The sequence below is a fragment of the Zootermopsis nevadensis genome, unplaced genomic scaffold (genome assembly GCF_977971745.1).
Source record: "Zootermopsis nevadensis isolate Lab colony 2312 unplaced genomic scaffold, Znev_1.0 Znev_ptg000025l, whole genome shotgun sequence".
Taxonomy (NCBI): Eukaryota; Metazoa; Arthropoda; class Insecta; order Blattodea; family Termopsidae; genus Zootermopsis; species Zootermopsis nevadensis.
This window is the reverse complement of record NW_028259157.1, coordinates 5606506-5628097: the sequence shown is the minus strand read 5'-3', so window position 1 is coordinate 5628097 and position 21592 is coordinate 5606506. Positions and strand designations below refer to the sequence as shown.

The window sequence follows — 21592 nt, the reverse complement described above, 5'->3', positions numbered from 1 at the left end:
ATTCCAGACTGTTTATAAGTATCTTTTTCTTCATACGTTTTTAAAATTTTGAACCACAGTGATTATATTTGTATCCTGTAATAAATGAGAGCTGTATTTTCCACTCTGAAATATCGTCAGTATTTCCATTGGAGGTACACGTCACAATTTGTACTGTGTTGAAAGACGTATAAAGTATTTAAAAATATTCTGTAATAGAAAGTTCACATAAAATAAATGCTAACTTGACCCTAGAATTCTGACGCTGTGATCGTCTCTGGTATTTGCGATAGAAGGAGCATAACACGTGAAGTGTAGTCTGTATCTTAGATCAAACTTTACTATTGCATGTAACACGCCGTTATCAAGATAAATACTCAAAATAATAATGTTTTATCTTAAACACCATCAAGTTTGCGTGTAGTACGACTATAATAATTCACCTCACTAGTTTCTACAATATTAACGTCAGCAACATCAAATATTTAAAAATCCCTTCATTTTAAAATATTGTTTATTTACCAATTGGTTATTTTATTTAAACCGATTACGTTTGAGAAATTATAATATTTTTTCTTGTATTTTGGATGTAACAGGGTCGAATCTCGGCTGTATTATTGATCAGTCTGTTCGAGACTTGTTCCTGTTTTTCTTTAGGCGAATGCTGGTACGGTGGATAGTAGACCTTCTCTCAGATAGGCCAAAACAGCCTTCTGCCAGCCTTCACATCACCCCCTCAAGTAACTTATTGTTGACATTAAAATAACCATAAGTTGCACGGTAATTGTAGTAACTTAATTTCCTTGTTTTTTGTTTAAGAATAAATATATTCCATCTTTACTCTAATTCCCCTCCCACCAGTTGTATCGCAATACGCAAATAATTAAAAACTAATATTAAGATTAATTTAATCTGCATATTTGCCTAGTACTTGAGTTTCATGAATGAGAGTTGTTGTGTATTTCATGACAGCTGTAAGGAATAGCTTAACATCAGTGATAAATTGATTTTTTTCCTTTTTTAATTTATATTTAACATTCTTCATAATCTGTTAATACAATGAAATGTCCGATGACAAATCGTCTGAATGAGGCGTTACGAGTCTGACCGCCCGCGAAGACTTCGTTGCATTCTGTCGCTTTTAAACCCAAGAACGTGACCAGTTCTGTTTACCAGTACGTCCAAGATTCTAACCTAAACCAAATTTTTTGAAAATGTAATTATATCTACCACCGTGTTTTTAGGTGATATATATATATATATATATATATATATATATATAAAACATTTAAAAATAATTTTCTGTAAAATATGTTTTCATAATCCAAAGGACTTACTTTTTAAATATATTTTATTTGAAAATATATTGCTTCTGACGTATTTATTCGTCTTATCCTGAACGGTATATTTTATGACCACATTATCTTGCTGTTACACGTAAACAAACATCTACATTTCAACAACACCAGTCATCATCCTAAGTAGCATTTTCATATATTTCACACTTCTCTTTGAATATCTCTTTCTACTTTCAATGTTCTAACTTTCTCCCCATTACAGTCTTTCTCTAGCTGTTGCAGTGTTAATCAATGGGCCACTATGTTGCCTTCCCCATTCACTTTGGAAAACAAGCTCTCTCTTATCATTCGCTATGTGGTCTCTGTATCACTTCACACCACATCTCTTTACATCTCTCATACCCTGCCGCCAACACATTATGATGCTCCAGTGAATTATAAACAGTATTTTAACCCTTTAAGACTCAGAGAGAATTAGGAAGAATAGCATGAGAGTAGAATCACAGGGAGAATTGGCGGGGAGAAGTGAGAGACACGTTAGTTTGGTGGGGGGAAAAGGAACAGCTGGTGAATATGTTTCCCTATTTTGCCCCTTATTGAGCCAGTTAGGTTAGGTTCATACCCTAATTCTCTAAAGTCTACTTTAATATCACCCTGGAATGTTTACTTAGCTTAGGCTCTTCACTTGGAATTTTCCAATTAAATATTTGAAGCATTTTGCACTTCGTGTACAAATATATACTGTTTATTTAATTTAACAATATTAGGTGGCGAGTGAAAATAGTTGAGCTCCTTGATATGTAATAGTTTCCGTTAGCTGTTAATTTTCCTTTCATAGGGTCACGTGCGTTTTCAAACGTTTGATGACAGAAAGTAAAAATTTAAACCGGGGGATGGGGGTACGTGCCAACTGTATTATCCCGACTAAGACTTCTAAAACACAAAAATAAGTCTTCTCTCATAATTTTAGTAGTTTAGTGATACTCAGTGCACTAAAACACAGCAAAACCGAGAAGATAAAAATGCATCGTCAACTATCTCTAGCCAGCCAAGAGTTGTTAGCCATCTAGTTGAGGCTGACACTTAAGTAGAAAACAAAGAAAATAACGTATAAAACGTGTATTCAGGCATTTTAATAGTAACAACGGAAGTTATGTCCATTACGTAGCAATTTTTTCGTTTCCTTTTTGAAATAACAAGTAGGTAAGAGAGGACGAAGAAATCTTTTATTGAAGAGATAAGGGTATGTTTTAACTTCTCCTGCTATCTTCTGCTACGGTTACGCGGTCTGTATTTATGATAGAGCTTGTGTTGTACACAGGCTGCCTCAGAAAGATGAATACACCTTATAATACGGAATATTAACCTTGTTATCGATCCTCGTGTGTTGCGTTTGCTGATGACATGGAAGGTGGTCGTTTTGAACACCTACACTACATCCGTGCCATTGCAAACGTAGGTAATGGTTTAGTTTATTAAAATTTATTTATTGCATTTATTGAATGTGTATAGATATGTATATATAGAATTTTTATTTTACTATTAAAATTCAAAATTCGAATGTGACATTAGCGCATGCGCAAACTGTGTGTATTCCGGTGTGAATCACATCTTTACAGTTTTGTTTAGAAGATCTTAATGCATCAGAGTATTAGTAAAACTCTCTGAAACCTGGAATATTTAAGAAAGTTGCAGTATTTTTTGAGACACCGTTTCGGAATATTTTCAAAAGGCATCCAGGAACACGGAGTGTAAGATCTTAAACTTGGCCTTATGGACTATGGAAGAACGATAAGCAAGACCACAACATTCGGATCAAAGTGTTAAGACCTACGAGTCCCGTGGGTATCGCCAAAGTTAGCAAAGTTCTGTAGCTGGCATTTACCTTAAGCATCTACCCCAATGTTCCATCACTTAACCACGCAGAACTATATACCTACAAGCAGAGATGTTTTGGCCTAAAGAGACTGTACTCAGCATTCTGCGTGTAACGATGTTCTTTGCCATTGGTCGCACTTCAGTGACGTCTAACGTGGCCACTACAACACTTAGCATTCACTGCATTGTTCTTGTTTAGTTGCTTATGAGATTATCGATTCAAGTATTCCTCCTCCAGACAAGTCGGCCTCGAATATTAAGTCTGACTCCAGCCTCGATAATGTGGAGTCATACAATTAGAGTTACTTTTCAAAGGGAGATTAATTTGTGGAGACAAAAATCTGAAGAAATGAGTAGAAACAAGATAAAAATTTATCTACGAAATGTTCCATAATTCCAGGTACGTAGAACTATTTTATTTGACGAAATACACAAAAAAATAGGCTAGCCAACGAAAAATTATTATAACTCGTGTGTTTCCTGTGCCTGGTGTTGGAATCTTTTGTCCCAGGACGAGGCATTAGTGCGCTACGCTCTCTATATTATCAAAAGTAAAAACTATGGCGATGTTGAGACGTTGACATGGCAGCGAAGGTCGGGGGGGATGCTTCTTTCACTAGTTCTTCCCCAGACTCTAGAAATAACCCCCCCCCTTTCGCTGTCATGTCAGTGTGGCAGCAGCGACGTAATTTTTACTGTAATGGATTGCTGTTTGTAGATCAACATTTCCAACACTTGAGACTGGAAACACGCGTCGTTTGCAACAACTAATCCCGCTTTACATGTTTGTGTATTTTTACCAAATTAAGAGTTCTCCTATGGTTTGGGGTATCTGAGACACCGTTTATATTATAAAATTATTTCATGTACTCAGTTTCCTTACCTCCTGTTTGATTGGTGGTTTTAAGCGGACAAAAATGGCAGCTCCGTATTACAATAAGGTACATATATCCACAGTTTTCCTAAATGCCCAATGAAACACGGTCCAATGTGTAAATCTACAAATTTTGTAGAATATTTACACAAAATCACCACCTGGATTACCACGGAGATAAATAGAAGGTAAATAAATACATAAACTTTAGTTTCAATGAGTTAAATTAGGCCACGAACGCTTTTTTCCATATCGTTTTCATAAAAGAATAAATGAACTTCAACTTCAAAGAGTTAAATTAGGTCACGAACGCTTCTTTCCATATACTTTTCAATTCACTGTTCATTAATCATTTACCGTCGGACATTATATAGTCTGAGCCGCTGACAGGGTCGTTAAATAAACTAAACCTTCAGTTAAATACTTGATAGTACTTTAATGTAAGCCTCATCCATGTAATTTTAATTTGCCCTTTATACTACTTGACACTGCTTAACGTAGGCAATTGAAAAGGAGTTATTAAATTAATCAAAAATCAGTCATTTGAATACAGGTTGTAGCGTTGTGTAGTATGGTACAACCCAGAAGACAGCCATCTTTATACTTCGAAGGATTTAAGGTTTTCACGGCAGTGAGTCAGAAGATAGCTGTCTTCATGGGTGTAGCGATGATAGTCGCCCTGATGATGGAGGCAGCAAGAACCTCTGATGCGTCAGCAAACTTCTACCAGACTACATGGCGCAAAGCCCACAAAACAGCCATCTTCGGACTCGCTTCCGTGAAAACCTCAAATACTAATGTAATTTTCCCGCTTTTCTTTACGTTACGAAAAAGAGAAACAAGGAATACATGTTCGCCAGTGGAATTCGAAATGGACGCTTTCGAAACACGGAGCCAAACTCCTGGGACGTCTTCCTGACGTCCAATCAATGATATATTGGTGGTTCAAGTGTGAAAGATAACTTTGTAGATTATATCGAATTTGTCATGTGAACATCACCGGGCTCTTTGTTAACTTCCTATATGGGGATATTAGTTCAGGTTATGAAGGCATTGGACATTCCATGGCTGACGGAAACTTTATCAATATCTTCTAATTCTGAAGTTAGTTATGAAGTCTCTGTGTAGCAATTTCTGTCTATCCGTCTGGGTACGGACTGGCTGAGAGGTTGAAAAATTTGACCTCTCGTCTTTTGTTAGCAGGCATATATGCCAGCTGAACTACAACTAAACTACGTTCCTCCGTGTTCTCTACTTTCTTCAGCCCAGATCAAAACGAATTTCCGGATGAAGGTACAAGAGTATTTGAATTTGGAGGCCTTTCCTTGACTTTCTTTCAGAACTCGAAGTTGGCAGTCAAACTGTGTAGGACGAGTACATAAGGGAGTTTTATATGTATTTCAAAAACCTGCCCCTCAAACATTTATTGGGATAGCGCTTCAAATTAAGTCACAATAGCTTCCTTCTATAATCGTTACTGTTCATCATTACAAATATTCTTGTATTCTACGTTTAAATATTGTAGCTAAAAAACAATCATACATTTACAGCTTCTGTAATTTTGAACTGAAATATTGAATGTCATTCTTTACGTGTGGCAGGTTTTATGAATATAGAAAATTAAAGGCGAGGGTGTTAATCGGAAGGACAAAATCCTATCCTAATTGAAAGAAGGAAATCATTTTGTTATGCCGCGGCGAAACTGAGAATTTTTGAATAAATCTGATGTTTAAATAAGGTTTAGTGTCTGCGGAGAACTTACTTACAAATTATATTAATTGACGTAATAACGTTTCATTGCTAACGCTTTAAAGTTTAGCGGTAACTATATGTGCCACATGGAGTAACAGCCAGAAACTCTGAGTTTTTTAATTGTGGGTTAAGTGTTATTCTAACTGTAAACAGCATTAACCAGTTGATGTTTGTAATGGAAAACTGAATTCTTAAATATTGTTTAGACGAGCGTCGACTTCATAGGAAGTTACCCACTGAAAATGAAAGGTAAGTGAGAGACATTTTAACACTAATAACACTGATAGTAAATACTCGAAGGATACGTTCCTAGATCAATATAATACAGTTAATTAATTGATTTTGAGATTGGCATGGAATTATAATACATGCACACGTTTTGTTTAAATCATGGCCTTGCATCAACCAGAGATTCTCAAGGACTGTAGGACCAATCAATATGCAAAGAACTAAATCAGTTCGATTAAACGACGTGTGAATGAATTCCTGATGATACAATATTATGATTAAGTTTGTGTTTTCTATTTAAGTCAAGAAAACACAGTTTGTAAAGTACAATATTAGAAAAAATGTACACCATTCATTTCTTGGTTTTGACGTTGCGTTTCTAATGCTAAAAGTTAGTTGGTGTTACTGAGTCGTCCTCTAAGCGTGCTGAGGTCTTTCGTCGGCCGACACTGTCCACTGAGTTAATATCATCAGAACATTGTTACGCCAGAGTTAGAGATACTTGTATCACGTTAGGATAACAATCACGTCTTGGCGATACGATTTTCGTCTAATGCCCGGCTGTTTGTGAGGGTACTAATGCCTTTCCACTAAGGTAGTTGGCCGCGCCATGCAGTGTAACGGCCTCTGGAAGTAGAAGTTGAAGCAGTGGAGACCGAAGGAGTGAGAATGGAATTTTCAAGAGAATCCCGGGTGTGTCATGAGTGTCCCGTCGAAATAGATGCTCAACGGCAGCCCTTAGAACGGTTTCCACTTCTTCCTGTGATCTGTTTCTCAACTATCTCTTTATAATGCCTAATCTTCCACAGAGATATCTTCAAAACTTACGTAGGACTGAAAAGTATTTGTAGGCGTAATGTGTATTTAACAACCTCACCTCAAAGCAGTGCACTGTTTCATGAGGTTGTACATGCTTCATGGTCACGGAGTACTAAGCCCAGGGCATGAAAGCAGCTCAGAACTCGCAGTGTAGTTGAGGCGCGTGATAAGACGGAGGGCGAAGGTCTTCTGTGGCCTCGTAACATGTAATTTGGTAACGGCTACTATAATTTCAAAGCATAGTCGTTCCTCAGATGCTGTTAGTCACACATTTATGTCTCTATCCTGAGCTACATTAATCCACTCTGCACTCGTACGCTTTATTGCTTTGTGATTAATATTATCTTCTCATCTGGGGATACTGGGATACTAGGAACGACCCGTTCTTCAAGTGCCTGAGCACTGCGGGTTCCAACGTTTTCGTTGGTTTTGATCTATAGATATTTTGGTAGGACTCCTTGAACGAGGGATCGGCCCGTCGCAAGGCCTCTACCTGTACACAGGACAGCACAACACAGAAAAACGCGGACAAACATCCATGGCTTGAGTGGGATTCGAACCCACGGTCCCAGCGACCAAGCTGCACAAGGCCCACGCCTCAGACCGCGCAGCCACTGCGGACCCCATCTTCTCATCTACCCTTCCATATTACTTGCATATCGTAATCCTCTTGACTTGATTGTTTTAACAACATTTGGTGAATAGTTCAATTATAAAGTTTAGGTTAGTATTATGACTAGTTACCAAGTTTCAATTTTAATTATTTTAAAACAAAGGAAGGCAGTAAACCGCGTAAGTTTATTGACCACTGCCAGCATGTATACTTACATTGCCTCAAAATAGATGCGAGGTTTATAAACAAAAATAGATAAGAAACTATTACAGAGTTCAAGCGTGTTTATAGAAGGAAAGAATGCTAAGAAAGTTTAAGAGACAACTTGCGACATTTTATCTGCACAGTTGCAGTTCTTACTCACATATGCATACACGGAAAAGCTCTTTCATGTTATATATTTCTGATAATTTATATTTATTTTACGTTAAATACACTTCGAAAGCAGTCTTTTGTAAGATACATATTTTCTTTCGTGTAAGAGCCAGTATTTTTATATAAGATGGCCTCATGTGAGTCGCGGCCCAAGGGTTAAAACTCTTGACATAAGGTTAGGTGGGTGTTTGTTGTTAAGAATTTGTTTTAGAAATGTCGTATTAGGATGTGGATTATCTTAAACTGACTGAGGATATTATCCAATTGCCGTAATTTATAAACAACGTTAATTAATCCTCGTCTTCAAACAAGAAATACTTAATGATAAGATGAGAAAGTATTATTGTCTTATGATGTAGGACCCTGTACGACGAAGTTACAAATGCAGCTTGCGATTAGGCACATCGGAAGAGATGTACATTTCCACTGCGGATGTCAGACCCCAGGTTTCGAGGTGATCATTGGGTGCGCCGAAGCAGCCCTTTATCTTTCCCCTCATAAATTGGAATCACACAGAGAGGTTAGACCAGCAGAATCCTGTGCCTATTCTGGAGTTCGCGTGATAAGCGGCCGAGATGCTCTGCGTCCAGACCGTACCCCCACATATCATGGCTGACAGTGGGACTGACCCCCGAGTGCCCCACAGACGCTTACTCGAAGATTCTCAGTTCCTCACCCCCTCCCCGGGCCCACTGACTCTTCACTTCGATATTTCCTTAAAGATAATTTCTAACTTATAGCCTAAAGTGTTAACTCACTCAAATTGTATGTCTTTCACAAAGTCTCTCGAAGAATAAAGTATTATGGGCCTTCTTCCGTAAAGATTACTTTATGTCATGTACTGAACTTGATTTACGTACGGCAATGAGATAAACTGTAATGTCTTCGGAAGAACTTCTTGATTTATACAGGTCAGGTTGTAAGCGTGGTGCTAGGGTGGGAAATAGAGAAGAACTTGCGAAGGGGCAGAATTGTAGCTTTCATCGGGGAGAAAAGAAATGCATAAAAATTTAGGAAGGAGAACTTTTGAGAAGTGGGTGCTTGGAAGACGGAGAAGGATTTGGGAGAATGACAGCGAGATGTGTGTTTGAGAAGTACGTTGTAAGGGCAGGAGATGTTTTGAAAGTACGTCTGAAACATCGGTAGACTTCTACCAAATTAGACGTCGTAACAACTCAGAAGACATTCATCTTCATACTTGCTGCCGTGAGAATCTGACATCTCAAGTGAGGTTAGGTTAGATTTCAGAAGTTGTGGTAAAATATGTTGTTGACCAGTGTGCACACTGGAAAGAACAAATACCAAACTATATTTATTTCTGTTTTCTAATTATGTTTGAAATTTAGTCTTACTGTGAGGGAGGACCAAATGTAAACCTGTTGCACGACGTATTTGTAATATTATTGTAGTTTTATTGAGTCTTATTGCTGAATGGATAATTAACGCCACTTGCACAGTTGTGGTGCTTGTAAAGTCTACTGGGTTGTATGTTGCAATCATTTTATACGCTGATCACTTCACAACATTAAATGCATTTTCACACATTTACCTTTTTAGAATTCAGTTTAATTGAAGTGGTCTGACTTGATTAATCAGTGCATACCATAAAGAATCCTGTAAAAGTAACTTGCAACACCTTTACAAAATTACATCCCTGTTGTACTGTTGAAAGCTAATAAATCCTCAGCCTTTAACAGGCGTGTTTCGTCTAATTAACTTCAAACGTGCAACCAATTTAAAACAGAATCTGTCACTTTAAATCGAATCATAATGAAACAGGTGTAATTGCAGTAGTTAGCCGATGAGGTAGTCTCTGGCCAACAAGATTATCATAGTCTGAACGCACAGCCTAATTCTAACATAGCACAGAGTTTTAAACGAATTTGAACAATAAGGGAAATTAACTGATTTGGCAGAATCAGGTCCGGTGGCAAGCAGATTACGGCGCGCGAACGGGCTAGAATTATATTGTGTTGTTATATCGATTTTCTGAACATGCAAAGTGGTTTTGGAGCAGCGGTCATTTAAACTAACAACACAATTAATTATGTTCCTAAATCAGTTCAGAAACACAACCATTTGCATTCTTAAATAATGGACTGGTTGTAATAGACGCTGTTATGGCGATTCGCATTAAAGTGAAATAAAAATATACCCCACCGTAATTTCAACAACACATGTAGAAAGAAATGCGTTTTGTCGAAAAATGTATATTTTGATTAATGGAATTTTACAAAACCCAAGACATCAGCTTAATAGAGAATGAAATGCCAAATTGTAATACACTTCCGGCATTCTGCAGCAAGTAAAAATGATGCCAAGTTAATGATGTTTGTTGCTAATTATATCATCCTACAGACAGATAATAATGTATTCTAGCATATACAGAAATAAATGAGGTTTATCATACTGACTAAAATCTTGATATTTCTTTTAACAATCGTCTGCTTTCTGCATAATACCAAAGATCGTGGTACATTTGACGTTAATTTTGTCAATTTTTGGATTAGGATTGTTTCTATATTTAAATAAAAATACATATACGTATTACAAGTCTTTATGAAAAAGTTCTGAGGAAAACATCTAAAGCTAAGAACATAAAGTAATTTACAGTTTAAGATACTATGTGTTCAGTAATTTCGTAATTTATTCCGGTCACATTGTTCTGTTGGGATAATAACATCTACGTTTGAAACTATCTGGAGATAGTTTGACAGTATGGACATTCTATTTGGCTTTATCTTTCGTCAAAGTGTTTAAACCTTTTAAAGCTGAATCTAGTATAAATCATATTTACGAATTTAGTTCGTACCGCAAAGAAAACACCGCTTAACCATTACAAATATTGTGTGATTAATGTTGTTAAGGAAATAATCCCTGGTTATATGGACCGTTATACGAAAGCTATAAATACAAAATGCGGAGTTAGTGATTGTTAAATCAAGTAGGCCTTAAAGGTTTAAATTAAAATAATAACGTTTTAATTATTGATTCTGCGTTCCTCTTTAGGTGGGTGGGCAAAACTGTGCTGCAATATTTTCCAAAGTGTTGTACGCGTAACATCGTTTGTATGCAAAAGGATTTGAAAGGGTATATCGCATAAAATAAATTATTAAACATGTATTCAGAGTTCTGTCTACTGTCAGATTAACTCTGATATAACGAAAATTTAACAAATTTGTTAATACTGATAAAGCTATTAAGTTTATTTACATTCTTAGCTTACGTCATTGCAGTTTTTCGGTTAGTACTTAAAGGTTAATCGTAGTGTGTTCAGACACGGCCACGAGTTAGCCGTTTCTAATATTATTAGGAGAGGAAGACATCTAGAAAGGGGTAAGAAAAGGTTTAAGTTTTTGAAACATTACTGAATTCTGCTGGGTTTTTTCGCTGAGTTAATCTTAACTTTGGATCAAGGTTAATGCTGCTTCGTATTGCGTTGCATATACGAGGTGCGATCGGAAAGTTTACAGACTGCGCGTATAAAAACCCGTACACTTATCTCAGGTATTAAATTCATCCATTACCCTCGAAGTAGTTCCCCTGGGAGTGAACACAACGATCCCAGCGCCGCTGCCAAGCCTGGAAGCATCCCTGGAAATCTTTCTTTGTCAGCCTGTCAAGCACCATCTGCGATTCTGCCTGAATCTCTTGCCAAAGACTCGCCAAAACGGCTACGGAAACCTATGAAATGCTAAAGCAAGCATTTGGGGAGTCCGCAATGGGTCGTGCACAAACTTTTGTGTGGCATTCACGTTTTAAAAATGGCCGAACCTCTGTCGATGATGACGAGCGTTCTGGACGACCATCTTCGAGCACAACGCCCGAAAATGTTACGAAGATTCGGCAGGCCATTCACGAAGATCGACGTCGTACCATCAACGACTTGTGCGACTTTGTTGGGATAGGCTATGGGACCTGTCAGCTGATTCTAAAGGACGGAAGCGGCCGTCAAAGTGACGCAACCACAACTGGCTGCTGCATCATGACAACGCGCCAGCGCACACTGCCCTCAAAGTTCGGCAGTTTTTGGCCTCAAACACCATGGCCGTCATCCCGCACCCTCCTTATTCGCCGGATTTAGCTCCGTGTGACTTCTTCCTCTTCCCAAAGATGAAAATTCAGCTAAAGGGAAGGAGATTTGAGACGATAGAAGAGATTCAGGCAGAATCGCAGATGGTGCTTGACAGGCTGACAAAGAAAGATTTCCAGGGATGCTTCCAGGCTTGGCAGCGGCGCTGGGATCGTTGTGTTCACTCCCAGGGGAACTACTTCGAGGGTGATGGATGAATTTAATACCTGAGATAAGTGTACGGGTTTTTATAGGCGCAGTCTGCAAAATTTCTGATCGCACCTCGTATTAAAGGTTTTTAGCACTTTGGAAAGTATGTGTTTATTGTTATCTTATGCTGAATGATAACGAATATTTCCATATTTTAGTCTGTATCATGATCCTTGTTTCCTTTCCTTGTCGTTCTCAGACACTATGTTGCAAACCAGAGAGTTTTATCCACTTGCGTTTTGATGTTTTAATATTGTGTTGTTTAATTTTCGTATGAATCGAACAAATTATTTGCAAACATGCTGTGTCTGGGGCAGAGGAAATGGAATCTGTGTAGCGTACACGGTTTATTATGTGGTCTCAGCTAATGAAGTCCATTCTTGCTTCTACCGTGTTACACTGCCCTGTACATCTCTTTGACTGAGGGTCAGTTCCCAGTGAACCTAATACACAGCGCACAGAACAGGAGAATATTGTTCTTCTGAAGACAGGTCTCTTTAAATATAAAACAACCTCACCATGGATCTCACTTTAAGGGGACAACAGGCTCTTCAATTAACTGCTGGTGTACTATTTAATTTCGTTTTCTCAAACTACGTAGAAACTGTTACATATACAGTGTCCTAAAGAGATATATACACACATTCAGTGAATCAGATAAATACATTTTAATAAACTGAATCATTACATACGTCAGCATTTTCACTTACTAACGAATCTAGTGCAGGTCTTGAAAATGACCACCGTTAGCTTTATGGCACAGTTGGCAGCGGTGGGAAATTGAGTGAGTAGCGGATACCGAATTTGCTATTCTGAATGTCTTTTTGGAAAGCACTGTAATATTAAAAAATAAATGTCTTAATAGACTTAGAATTCTTTTGTGTGGGTATTCAACGTCTGTTGTCATTGCAAGTAAAGTTTTTACATTTTATCGGGTCACGTTTCACTGCCGGCATGTATTTTAAATACAGGAATTATCAAACGTCCAGCAGCCACTGAAGTATGCCAGTTATTTCATTATGGAGTCTTTGATAAAATGATTATTGTTAATAAAATGAAAGTAAGTCGTTAATGGGAAGGAATCTCGCAGGGTGTTAGATAATGAAGGAACATAACAAATAAACGAATTTAATATTTAAGGACGTAAGTCATTTGTGGAATTTTATTAATTAATCCACATGGTGAAAAGAACTTTCGAAAATAAGAGGCAAATGTTTATGCGTCAGAGTTTAATAATTTACGAACACGTCGGTGTATTAATGTTCAAGATTTAATATTATAAACTGCTGAAAAAATTTGTTTGTAATAGTAATTACATGGAGAAGGAATGACGGGCACACAGGTAGGTTATATCTGAGGTTCTGACGGCGGCGAACATGAGGATTTCTGTATTCTGAGAGTTGCGTCGTGTAGTCTCATAGAAATTGGCCGCCGTTTCACAGGTGCGTACTGCCTTAATCATCAGTGTGGTGAGTGACGTCATGGTAAAGGCAGTAAACGCCTCGGACGGTCAGTTTCTACTAGATGACGTAACATCACAGAAGACAATCATCTTCCATGTATAAAATAAGCGCAGGAAGACACGTGACTGGAAATACATCGACGAGAAAATTAATATTGAATGCGTGGAACAGTAAAGGTCAGTAATGCAGAAGACGCGGAAATACCATGTAGATGGAATGAAGACGAATGACGAGAAATAGCATTTGATTTATAAACGAGAAAGATGAGGGTTTTAAGCATGGTGCAGACATTCTAATCCGCAAAGATGGAAAGAGAACGAACAAAAGAACTAAATATAAAGTTACAGTTTAAAAGTTGATCTTAAAGCAGATATGGATTTTGTTTGTATTAAATAAGATGGCCTCTTTTCTGTTTACCTTCAAAAGTTCAAAAACGAGCACAATGTAAAGTGACATTTCGTATGAATATCTGTAAAAACAGTGATTATGTAGCGTGTGAAAGGAGTTTTGTTTTGACTGACAAAAGGTCTCGTTTTAAAAACAGTACCAAAGACAGTGCACCCAATTCTTAATTTACACTCCTCACCTCTTTGGTAATCTTCTGTATGGGTTAACATTATTGACTAAGCCCTCGTTTCTCAGTCAAATTTGGAGTTCTAAAAGATTCTGCGTTCATTCTGCATAGTTAGTTTTGTGATATTGGTCACTGTGTGTAAAGGACAGGTCTTCAACCACAAGAACGGTTGATTCATCAGCGATTGTTGGTGAGCAAGCTGTTTCTCGGAAACTCGAGTTTCCCGTATTACTTATAACAAAAACACTGCACAACCTTAGATATTTCTAAACTCTAACAAAATAACGTATCTCACTCTACAAGGGAGGGTGTCAAATCCAGCTAATGATGGCTGTTGATAACATCACGTCTTCAAGATGTAGGCCAAGTGTAGACAAATGTGAATCCATTCATTCTTTACCTAGAAACTACGTGCTTGCGAATGGTTTCCAGCACGTTCCGGCCCCTTTGCTTTGGAGAAAGCCTAAGGTACAGGAAATTGCTGTGAGTTTGGATATGGCCTTCAGCTTTGCACGCACAGCTGCAGAGTCTGACTAATGAGCACAACGCATTTTAGACTTCTGCGCACACAAGGTCATGTGTTTTCGTACAGCGATGCATGTAGTTCTCTGTCCATCGAAAAGATATTCAGTTATTTTGCTGACACAGAATTTAGTTTGTTGGATAGTTAGCTTGTTGTTTGGTTGCTTATTTGTTTAGTTTGTTTAACATTAGTTGGTTTGTTAAGTTGTTTAGCCAATTTCTGACCTGCACCTAGCCTAAGTTGAATGATAATATTAAAAATGACGTTAAAACAGTTACTGGAAAACACACAATGAAAATTTATATTCTCTGCACCGTGTAGGAAGGTGTAAAGTTTATACCATAATTTCTCTCTTATTAGCTATTAACATTAGGATATGTTATCATAAAGTCTTAGTGTAAAACCATAAAATCCTTTATTCCTTCCATTCTACGTCCATTTTCCTTCCTACTTCTGCTCATATCGATGGAGTGACAGCCGTTGACTTCTAGAGCCATTCCGTCTGGTCCAGTATTTTACGAACTTAGTTCAGGCAATAAAAGTGAAGGTAAAGTAGTCTTGATCCAGTTGAATTGAGCCATTCCGTAAGAATAAGCCGGTGACTCCAAATGGCTGCACGGGGTTTTGACCTAAGAGGTCTCCATAAGCTACTATGCCGAACCTAACCTCAATCCCTACTCTCGCTACACACATCAAATTGCCGGGGACCTCAATTAAAGTCGTATGACCTCCGCCGTTCTTCGAAACATAACCTTAGATTCCGTACTAATTTTGTTCTTGGAACTCTGGTATCAATTTGTTGACTTTATGCCCTTTGGTCTTCAGAAGTTGAGGATTGCCAGGTATAGCCAATGAAATGCGACAATAAGGGGTCTGTAGTGAGTACGAAAGTATCAAATCATAACCGTGGTTATCTCCTCTTGAAGGCGTGAATTATTTATTTACGAATTGTCATAGCTTTTTGTCAAAAATTAAATTTGTAGACGTACGAGACATTTAAATCGCATGAATGAGGCTGTGGGATTAATTTGAAATTTCTTTTCAAGGACGTATCAATTTCAGGGCCTTAACACTCAAATTTAAGGACCAAGTATTTCTCGTCATATACCGCTCAGGCGTTGGAACTAGCATGCCGGTCTCTCAGTGTTTACACCGTTTAGTGTTTATTTTCGCATCAAAATTAGCAGGATGTGGATTGAAGACAGAGTAAGAACGGATATCAAAAGAAGAAAGATGAAACAAAGTATTAAATTTTACGTCATCACCTAATCTTCAGTTTTTAAACCTTCGCACCGTAATTAGCGTATTGTTGATTATCTGCGTTTGCAAAGTACATGTAGAGAACTGTCCTCTTCTACATAGGAAAGTTTGAAGCGTTCTAAATTCTTTGCCGACGACAAACCAAAGTTTACCTAACTTTTATGTTTTTTGTCCACATGAAATTACGTAATGTTTTAACGATGGATAAAGTAATGTTATCATGACTTACATATATCGACTTATTTATATAAGAACACCTGTGAAAGGCATTGCACCCCTGTGCCACAAAAATTGCATCAGAGCGTCAGTATTTAATCTATTTTCCAAGATTATTATATGTAAATTATGTCGTAAAATAAAGAAAACTGACTCCTAGAGGTTGCAATGCATTGGACAGTCATAAGCACATCTGCCCATTCACTTTATTTGACATTACTTCTGTTGACTGTAAGACCTTGTATCGCGAGGCACTTGTTTGCGTCTGCTGTGTGATTGGTCGAGAGGTAGTAGCCCGTGTGTCTTGGCTACACGAGGCGTGCTAAACGGCCGAGAGGGACACCTGCAGCCAGTGTTTCTCGGGACATGGGTTGGTGTTGCAACGTTAGAACGTTTCAAGAATAAATCGAGTGAATTCAATCGTGATATATCTTGGTGGTTTGAATTTGAAGCTGGATGAAGTGAGATAGGGAAGGCGAAGAAATGAGACTCCAGTCCAGTGGCTGTTAACGAGGTAAATGCTTGCTATTAATTTGGTAGGAAATCGTATCAGCCAAATGAAGTCACGTGAGCGCTTTATTGTGGTTGTTTTGTTACTGTGTGGAGTGTAATAACTTTGTGTGTGATATTTGGGTTCTTATTGTTTTTGTTTTTTTTCGTTGTTCTTTGTGTATTTTTTGTTTTTTTTTGCATTTTTCGTCTTTGTTTTATCTTCATTTGTTTCCTTCATATACGATTCTTTCTCTTTAGCTGAACTTATATTCTAAACTGTAATTGAAATTCTTTCTTATTTCACTATATAACTTGAGTATATGATATGATTGTTTCAGTATATGATTAAATTAAAATACCACGAATTTTATACGGCAGAAATATCCCAGTAAAAATACGAAACTGCTCAAGATGCATAAATAAAGCAGACAGACGCCTAATAATTTCTTAGTACATTTTCATATCCAACTTGAAAATGTAAGAAATGCAATTTGTTTTCCGTTTCTTACTTCAATCTTGGTTTATGCAGTGGATTTAGCCAATTTGTACTGAGTCAGAATTTTTTGTGTTACTAATTCAAGTTCATACGCCTTAAATTCAGAAGTATCTACATTTTGAGGCTGCCCAATTGCCGAGTCAGGGAGAAATTGAATTAACGAGCTTGAATGAAATACGTATAATACCTTACTCGATTGGGTACAATTCTGTTGCTTTTACACCAATCGAAATGGTGATACTTGGGGTTGTATTGCGTCTCTATGGAAGTTACCTGACGCTCAGTAGCGAAGGCCGAGGAAGCGAAAGGCGACCAGCGCCTGCCAGGCGTCCTCTGATATTGTGTAATGTATTTGAACGTAAAGTTCTGCAGACTTTTTCCCAACTTCCCTTTCTTTGCAGACAGAAATATTTTACTCCTACTTATTTATTACCCGTCCCCTGCTCTCGTAATGTTTCCTTCAGTACGACCGTCTGCAAACTACTTCATACGTGCAGCTGAAGTTAACTTTTTATTCTTTGCTATTCACAAGCCGAGTACGTTCAAGACTTGGCAGGCTAACGTTATGGACAGTACCATCAACTCCTCGCTTAGAATAATAGCAGTTCAAGGCAATAACTTATTATGAAATTATCGCTTATGCTAAATATTTGTAACATGACCTGTGATGTCATACACGGGAAATAATAATAGCTAATATACCTGTGTATTTAGCAGCATTACATCATCGTTATCCTCAGTAATTATCCTTAGAAATATGCCATTAACATACTTGCAGAAGAGACAAGTGTATTTAGTCATTTATTTAGTTTCACCCTGCGATTATTTATATACAATTCAACATCCATATTCTCGAACGTTCCTGCGTTAACCGTTTTACAATCTGAATGAATTTTACATTTTTGTTACATAACATAGCATTCAGATTTTAAACCCTTTGCGTGCTATTAAAGAATTTTTCACAAATGCCGACAAAAGAACAGCCTCGTTATTAAACTTGTATTTCTCGGAAAAATCCTCACGTTTGTTTAGTTAAAGCTACAAAATGATTTACGTTCTCATAGATATTTTTATCCATGTAATGTATGAGCTGTGTCAGATACAATCGCACACGCGTTCTTTCACCCTTATCGTTGTACGTTTTGTTTTGTAGTGAATAGAATGCATTGTGCATGTCGGTCGGCTGTTTATAGAGCTGATAGAGCTTCTGTTTATGTCAGGATAGTTTTGTAATAAAAAGATTAAACGCCAGTCTCTACATTACCTTTCTTAAACTTATTGTTAGTTTATCTGCGTTGTTTGCACGAGATGTATAAAATGGACGCACCATATGGAGGTCTGTCAGTGTATTTGTCTGTCCGTCCACATTTTTCACCTCCGAAATACGTCGATAGGCTTCCAAGTTTTGTATTGAGAAGTCCGAATTAATCTATATAGTGCTTTGATTTATTAGATCGACTGTCAAAGAAAATGTTTCGAGTAACAAGTTTTGTCAGATCGAGAACTTCGACGTTTGGTTGGAAAACCTAAGGGAAAAAACCGCTCATTAAACAAAACGTTTAATGAGAAGAAAATTGTAAAATATATTCAGTGTGAGGGCTTGACTAAATGCGGGAAATTAATGACCAACTGAGTGACTGTCAGCTTCTCAGGACACTTCTCTGCCACAGGGCGTTATGCCAATTTCGCGACCCTTGTAGGAAATACGACTACGTATTCTTGGTGGGTGGTAAGAAAGACTTTGTTTAAAAATATCTTGTGTTGACTTAATTATTCCGTAACCGAGTACGAAATACGTACCCCAAGAATAACTTAAGTAGTCTATTGCCCATAAGCTTGAACACTCTGTAGTTTATGTTATACGTGTGACTCCCATGCTCTGATGCGTCGGAAGTTACTTGTCGTGATAATTTACTGACTGAGTTGGAATCGCAGAAACTGAATTCTAAACCAATGAAACAACTAATAGAGTTTTAAACATTTTCAAAAGATATTCATTTAGCAGGTGATCTTTGTGTGGTATTGTAAACTTAAGTTTAGAGTAGAATTCTGCTCCATTATACCATATTGCTCTAAATAGTATTGTGCATAAAAATATTATTTTTGGTATCAGTTTCATGAAATACTGCTACGGCAGTGACAAACAGCAGATATGAAATCCCAATATCTACAACAACATCGATTTCACAGCGGAACGTAGATTCTAAAATATTCTTTTCTCCGAAAATACGCAGAATATTTTGTGAGGACAAAGTGAAATATATTGTTATATTTTTCAAAGTGAGCAGACAAATTGAAAATACATTTATAAAGTTTTTTCAGTAAAAAATCGTAAGGATATAGGAACTGTACAGCCTATACGAGTTTATTTGTTGACATTCTGGAAACCACTTTCAAATCGATATGGCCTTTTGCCCTTCGTTGCTTTTAGATGCAGCTATATATCTAAAGAAATAAATAATATACTCACGTAGGCGTATAGACTATGCACATGGGAGCTACTTAATCCTTGGCGTGAAGATAACTGTGTTCCTCGCATCTGCTACATCTGTTCTAAATAGCACTGCATTTAATAATTCATTATCTTAGGCTTTTGTCGAGCGATAGCACAGCTTCGTACTCAGGATGTACGATGTTCAAATCTCGATCCGGAGACAAGCTATTGTGACGAGTGAAGTATCGTAATTTTCCTCGAGTTCCAACAGGCAGATCCCCGGACAGTACCTCAAATTATCTCACGATCGCTTCCTTCCATATTCCATTTCATCACAATTCACGCCTACCCTACTATTAGGCAGTATAAAACCTATTCAGTACAAATCACACTGTTATACAAGCCAAGAATCAATCCAGCAATTCTGAAATTTGAATTATTTATACAGCTTCATTAATGGAAGTTGCATCTACATCCTCGTGAATTATCCATGGGGAAAATATTTTGAAATAAATTCCGTGCATGAAATCGGACATACTGTCTGTCTGAGCTGATAATTGACTTTGCCTCGAAGCCGCGACTTCGTGCTGAATAGCTGCCCTGCAATCTTTGACCGTTACTAAGCATGTTCCCAGTTCTGTAAATTCTTTGTGAACTCTGAAGTACATAAACCACAAGAAGGAAACAAAATGCGAGAAATCTAGGGAACTAATGGAGAACTGAGCGCTAGCCGATGTTTCTATACCGCGTATTAAATGCCTAAATTGATAGTTTTGTTTGAAGGTCGAGTCAATTCTCTGCTCATACATGCGGTTATACGATAGCTGCTATAGATTTATTGTGCAAGGAAGTAAATTTTTAATGTGAACAAATGTAGTAGTATTTTGGAGGTTTTATCCCTTACTTATTATAACACTTTTCTGGAGTGCCGGATTTAGAATTTCTTGTTCGGCAAATACACGTATTAATTATTACTTTTAATTTGTATCCGTGACCATTTAGAATTCTACTTGATTTCGTTTACTCAGATCGTGTAAAACTGATTCAAATGCAGGAACTCACTTATATGCATTCTTAAATTATATTACACATCTATAATCCGATAAGTAAACCATTTCGACGTTTATCTAGTGACCTTTTAAAGCCATCGGAGTAGCTAACGGCAACGTAGAAGACGCACCTCAGCTGTTGATGTATGCGGACGGTTGATCTCCCGTTGGGCAAAAGTCCCTCTTTTTAAGAGATCAACGCGGACGGTTTACATAACAGATTTATATGAATCGTGATAACCAGGAACAGGGGAAAGAGTTTGCAGAGGGAATGGAAATAGAAAATAAATTTGAAGGACAATAAAGAAACGAATTAGAAAACGTAGAATGGAAAAGTAATATTAGAAGCACAGGCAAAATATTGTCCGCGACAGTTAAGTAAATGCATATGACGTGTGCGGTTGCATTACTAGCAGACCGGAAAACGTCTTGCTTGTTTTGACGTGATGTAAAAATTATGAATAACATTTAATGACACTAGAATTATTATAAATTAGTAACATTTGTACCAAAATAAACAAATAACAATGACGCAAACAGCGGAGCAGAGGAATGCAACGTGAGAAATATTTTTGTACCAAAGACCGACGTATTCAACTCAGGAATAAGGATGTCACACATGCGCACATCATTTGCATATGTCTACGTCATAAGCACTAGTAACAATGGCAATAATTTTCTTAATCAAAATAAAGCAGACTTATGAAACGATATTCTCGATGTAATCATCGAAAGTCTTTTGAAAAATGTATTCTTTACGATTGCTGGGATCAGTAGATAGCTCTGAGCGAAATTATTTTCTTATATTGTGTGCAAGGTTTATTTAATTTAACCTGTGTTAAAAGAACACGCGTTACTTTATCTAATTACGTATTGTTAAAATTGTGTTAACATAAATATCTCCTCATTCTTAGTTAGGCAGTTATTTCAATACAAAGTAGCTGTGATGTGACATACAATTATGTTCCCGTGAACAAATAATAATTG

The 21592-nt window shown here is 37.3% G+C and overlaps 1 protein-coding gene across 6 annotated transcripts in view; it reads left to right on the top strand.

Annotated features, from left to right (window-relative positions):
* The window catches only part of Ptp99A (Protein tyrosine phosphatase 99A), a 726502-nt gene that overhangs the window by 191148 nt on the left and 513762 nt on the right, over positions 1 to 21592 (top strand). Inside the window, exon 1 of one of the 6 annotated variants that reach the window (XM_022062033.2) lies at positions 16487 to 16648. The exons of the other annotated variants lie outside the window; for them this stretch is intronic. The gene's annotated coding sequence lies outside the window, so the exon portion shown is untranslated. Of the gene's footprint in view, positions 1 to 16486; positions 16649 to 21592 lie in introns of those variants that run through there. 6 annotated transcript variants of the gene reach the window in all.